At 38.0% G+C, this 6,000-nt stretch overlaps 1 protein-coding gene across 1 annotated transcript in view; it reads right to left on the reverse strand.

The window, feature by feature from the left end:
• Window positions 1-6,000, reverse strand: part of LOC101585745 (zinc finger protein 721-like) — a 95,453-nt gene that overhangs the window by 4,188 nt on the left and 85,265 nt on the right. The window lies entirely within an intron of this gene.

Consider the following 6,000-nt stretch of genomic DNA (forward strand, 5'->3'; position numbering starts at 1 on the left):
ACCCTATCTTAATAAAAGAAAACAAAATATCTTAATAGAAGGTGAAACCTTCAAATATTAACTTCATGTCTTGGTCATCAGTACCATGTGTATGGGCGACTGCTTCAATAATATATATGATAGACATTCACATTCCAACATCATGAGACTGTCTCATTAGTAGAATGGATCGCAGGAATGGAAGACGGTTTTCAATGAGTCCACATGTATATTGAACAATGACTAATGAAAGAGCAGGTGTTACGCTTCTCCAGAAACAATCAAATCTTTTTCACTTATGTTCAGAAGAAACAAATATGTACTTGGAAGCCTGCATAGTATACTTTTCTATTCTATACAATAATTACACTTGAACCTTGAGCTTTCATGCTGGAAATCCTTTAGACGTGAAAAGTGTTTACTCATAAGAAAATAATGCAAATATAAGAATTATTATTATTATTATAATTTCTTTTGGTAGAACCGGGGATTGAACTCAGGTGCTCGCAATTGAAAGGCAAGCGTTTATTCTACTGAGCCATCTCTCTGGCCAAATATCAGAATTAAAGTACAAAGGGAAATATTTGCAAATCATTAGAAATAAACCAAACAAGAGAATACTTGTGGTATTTTACAGAGTATGAAGATTTTATATATAATAATCAATGAACATAAACCCTAAAAGTGATTACAATATATTTTACTCAAGAGAAAACACTGAATAGAAAACAAGGATGAAACTCATTTGAATGAATCACGAGAGAAAATGGAAGTGTGGATGAACACCATAAGGAAATCAACTTCTTTAAGAAAAAGCTATATACACAGTTTCTTCACTTTGGAATTTACCAAAACATACAAACCAGTGATTTTTATCCAATGTTATGCTATTAATCATACAGAGAGTTGTAATTCTCTTCAAGTAAAATTAAGAAAACCTGAATCAGATCACAACTTTCTTCATGATTCACATATCAACACCTGTAAACAATAATTACACAAAAAGAAAACTGAAAACATTTCCCTGCAATGTCTACAGTATTTATTATGAACTACAAGGAATACTATTCATAGCAAATCGCACGTGGTAAACTGAGGAAAAGTCACCAAATAGGAAGAGTGGTCACAAATGGCTCAAGAGAAATTTGAGTCAGGTAAAGTAGGTAGCACCTGGATACTCACATCCATTGCCCAAGGCCCAACGATGAAACTTTTTTACTATTCCCAGGATGCTTATATTATTATTATTACTATTAAATGTCACCCACAGTTTTGAAAATAAAATTTATTGTGAACTCTTGCAACACTGAATTACCATAAAGAAGATACACATTGAAGGGAAATCCTCATATGTCTACCTGTACACTTTAGGAAGAAAGTTGGGTAAGCAGCAGTCTTGGCATACCTCTGCACATCCTCTTTGTACAGAAACCTTAAGCTGTGGCTTTGCTCCAGCTATTGCTGCTTGGTACCTCACAAATGAGGAACTATAGATAATTTCAAAATCAGGATACCCTCCACAAAGTTGTCACTTTTTCAAACATAACTGAGAAAAGAGCTTTAACTTCTATCGGAAGAACCCCATTAAATTTTGGTAGCAACTCCTGAGCTTATTGTTTTATGTTGAGTTACATTTTTTTTGATAAAGGAGACCAACAATTGAAACATAAGGCTAAAACACAACACTTTGATTAATTAGCCTGATTACAAACATATATAAAGATGACATTAAAAACAATAAAAGAATTGTTATAATCAGTTCCTATTTCCCATTCATTTTTATAAAGCATGGTAAGACTAACATTCAGGTTCTCCTGCAATTTAAATACACTCATCCTCAGGTGAAAAGTTTCAGCTGATGTTTACATTGTTCTGTTCCTAACAATAATATTTTCCTCTAGTTCATCCTCGCAATCGAAGGTATATTGGAGTCACCTGTCTGGCTAAATGTTTCATATCACCTTACTTCTTCATTCTTAATTTCAAACATAGATTTGGCCAAAAGTTCTCTCAACAGTAACTATGCCACGTTCCCAATAGTAGACTACACTGAAATTTTTCTTAATCCACCCAGGCAATGTCTTCAAACACAAGCGAAATGCAGACCAAATTTCTGCCAAATCACAATATATTACCTGGGTCTAGAACCCAATGCAGTTCTCAACAGAGGCCTCCTGAGTTTCATCTTAACTGGCAGCATTTCTGTCAGTACTTTAATTTTCCAGGCTCTAGTCAGAGTCTGCAGTATACTTTACAACAAACATACAAGGGCCGTCTCTGTAAGCCAGTCTCTCAAAACATTTCCAAATTAATGACAAAGTTTTTAAAGTCATGTGGCCAGGCAATATCACAGTAGAAGCCCCATGTATGTGATACTAAATTCTGTCTCACTTTTCGTTTTTGCTGGGAGAAATACCCAACACCTAAAATGAAGGAAAGCTTTATTTAGCTCACAGTTACTGGAGGTTTCAGTCCATATTCAGCTGAATCCAAGGCAGAGTGGCACATGGTAGAAGGCAGCAGTTCATGGTGGCAGAAGGCAGCAAGAGCCAAAGGGAGGAGTAGCAGCAACAAGGGCTACAGAGGAAGTCTGTCTCTCTGTCTCTCTTATGTTACATTTAGACTATCTACCACAGCCTGGGTGAAGCACTCATACCCATAATCCCAGCAGTACTCAGACCCATAATCCCAGCCTTGGAACACTCATAATCCCAGTGGATCATGAGTAAATCACAGACACTAGAAGTCTGCCCCATGACTGCATAGGCTTTGGGGGGACACCTAGAGACAAACTATAAGAGTTACAAAACAAAAATTTCATGTGTGGTGTTAAAAAGCAAGACAAACAAAAAGTGTCATGAATATTAAAATGAAAGTGAATAAAATTTCTGTGCATGAAATGATAAGAAATCAAGATATAAAAACTGAGGAAAGTGATAGAGACACATATGTTGCCAAAGACAGGATTCACTGAAAAAATGTTCTCCTAGCTTTATTACTCATTAAAATTATAACAATATAATACGGCTACATTGCACCCAACCAGAATAGAAATTATCAATAGCTCTTACGCATTTTTACCTGAAGGTCAGCACATAAAAAACCTATGGAGAATTTTAAATGTTTACTAAAAAATTAGTTTGTAAAGGAAATGGAGAAATGAATGCCTAAAACTAGAGTTTTAAAACAGAGAACAATGAAAAGCAACTAAATTTCATTATGAATCTATGAAACTTGTTAAAGTAGAAAAAGTTCAGTGTTGATGGTGATAAGGATCAGACAGTATTGCCCACTAGTGGTGCTAGTGTGGATGGTGTATAATAAGATTTTATTTATTTTACATTTATTTTTATTTTTTTGTGGTACAAGGGATTGAACTTAGGACCTTGTGCTTGCCAGACAGGCACTGGGGAGCTATCTCCCCAGCTCCATAATAAGATTTTAAATGATATATTGTGTGCCCCAGCAAAGAGGCTACTGAGCATTCTTGGCATTCTCTCAAATCTTTCTTCCAGGGAAGAAAGTAGGAGAATGTTCTTTGTGGAATTTATAACAGTGACCCCACTAGAAAAGCCCGCTCTCCCGAAACTGGGTAAAGGCAAGTAAAATGCTATGGAGACAAACGGTGGAGCCCCATTCAGGAATTACACCTACATACCGCAGTGCAAATAAATCTAGAAAATAATATTGAAAGAATTAAGTAATGCACAGTATGAATAATGGGACACACTCCCATTTGGGCTCCAAAGTCTACGTGCATGAGGCTGGGTGCAGCTCAGCGGAAGAGCACATGTGCAGTGCTCACGGGTATCTAGGCTCTGTAGCCAGCATCAAAAACGTACATGAAGCCAAGGCGCACAATCTAGTGGGGACGAGAAGTGGCACAATATGGAAAGAAAATTCAGCTGCAACAGGTTTGTCAAGCACAGCAGTAACAATTTATGGTTCCAAGATTTCCTTCTAAGAAGGTCTGTCCTATTTGCTATGTGACATTGTTCAACATCCTTGAACTGCACTCCCAAGATGATACTTAGTATTCTCATGACTGATGTCATGATTACAAGAAAAAAGTTGAGACACATTCACATCTTTTTTCATGTGCAGCATTACTACTGTGTAGAAAAAACCCAACTTAGCAGATGCAGTAGACACATAAACTCCTGAATGACAGGGAAAAGACCCCAACAGCTCCCAAATTTCTAGCTCTGCATCACAAACCCAAGCTCAGTGAGTTTCTCCCAGGTGCTCTGTCTACCATTACACACTCTCTCCTTGTTCTTGCTACCAGGACATTTCAGACAGCGTAAGTGTGAACAGCTACCACTGCGTGACAGTGCATGACGACACCATGGGGAGATACAGACAGGTTAAATGGTGCTTTGATCGTAGGCCGGTGCTTTATCTCAGCTGTGTCACCAGCCATTCCTATGGCCATCTCTAGTATACCAAATGGAGGGTGTATCCTCAGAGTGTGGGCAAGCCAAGAGAGCTTAGAGACATTTCAGGAATTATACTCTCTTTTGGAACATATAACAAAGGCTCGTGACTTTTTGTTTCTTTCTTTCTTTCTTTTTTTTTTTTTTTGTATTTTAGGGAAGGGTCTATAGGTTGTTCAGGGTCTCACTACTAGATCAGACTTGTAGTGATATGCCAATTCACAGCCCCAAGCGCTGGGATTACAGGCCCATGCCACTGTGCCCAGTCTCAATTGCCATCTTGGTGTGCCATGGGGGAGAGGCCAGCATGGCAGGACTGGGAGTTGAACCCCTGGCCCCTGGGCCAGCTTGCAGGCACTTTAATCTACTGAGCTATTTCAATCCAGCCCTATTTTTCCAGAGAGATATAAATCACTGCAAAGGGGAAAGAGCCTTGCAAATAAATCATAGTAATGGAAGGTATGCTGCCAGCCCGTTCATGTTACAGAAATGAAAGTGGGATTATGTGACCAGGCCAACTGGCATAGCAAGGCAGAGGTTTACCAAAAGTCAAAACAGAAAGTTTCCCAAAATCAGCATAATTAGAGCTATGAACGGAAGTGTTCTCTCTTCAGCCAGGCACATGTTTGGTGGCTTGCATTCAGACTTCACAGGCCCATTTCTGATCACTGAAAATGTCTACCCTATTCCCTTTTTAAGTGATGCAAGCTAGACCGTATGAGCAGAGTGGGGCATATGATAATAACAACAACTGTAAACGAAGAACTCCCCCCACCAAATCCAGAGGTGGGTTTCCTTTTCCAAGTAACTCATGTTATTCTCTCAAATTCAGTTGCTTTGGAGAACCTGATTAATATAGCACTGAAAACAAGAAACAAGAGGATGAGTATCAGAAGACTTTAAGAAGATTTGAAGGTATGAATCTAGAGACCCCTCTTCAGTTAGAATGTCATGATCAACTCAAATGAAGCTGAAAATAAAATGTGTTGAGAATCTACAGAATTTAAACTGTCTCATTGCTATTTTTCTCAATAAAATTAATTTTAAAAAAGGAATATACCTAATTAAAAAACTATTTCTACATCTTGGATCCTTTAAACCTGCTCAACATGCTTGCTTGATGTGTTTGAGGAAATGCACATTAACACAGGAAAAATTTCATAATAAAATACTAAGTATCTCGTGGACATCACTGAACATAGTCCACTGTATATCACTGCTTGTTCCCCACTAGCGTCCTGCTGTTGACAGCAGTGAGCACCATCAAGTAGTGTACCTTATATCAGTTATATACAGATAGATAAAACAGAAAGCCAAAGCAAAATGTCCACTGAATAATTTCTACTTTTCAGCAGATTTTTTATAGGGTGGAGATAAATCCCAGAATTTACATATCATAACTATAGAAGGTCTAACTCAATTTTCCAGGCCAGCTGTTTAACATTTGCTGTCTCAGTCCCCTAAGTGGCTGAGAGTAAAGGCATGAACTACCATGCCTCACTGAAGTTTATTTTGCCCAAGCATTGAAATATTTGTAAATCGTGGTGTAGGGCTGGGGAGATGGCTCAGTGGTCTAAAGCACCTA

The sequence above is a fragment of the Octodon degus genome, unplaced genomic scaffold, assembly GCF_000260255.1.
Source record: "Octodon degus isolate 3935 unplaced genomic scaffold, OctDeg1.0 scaffold00081, whole genome shotgun sequence".
Classification (NCBI taxonomy): Eukaryota; Metazoa; Chordata; class Mammalia; order Rodentia; family Octodontidae; genus Octodon; species Octodon degus.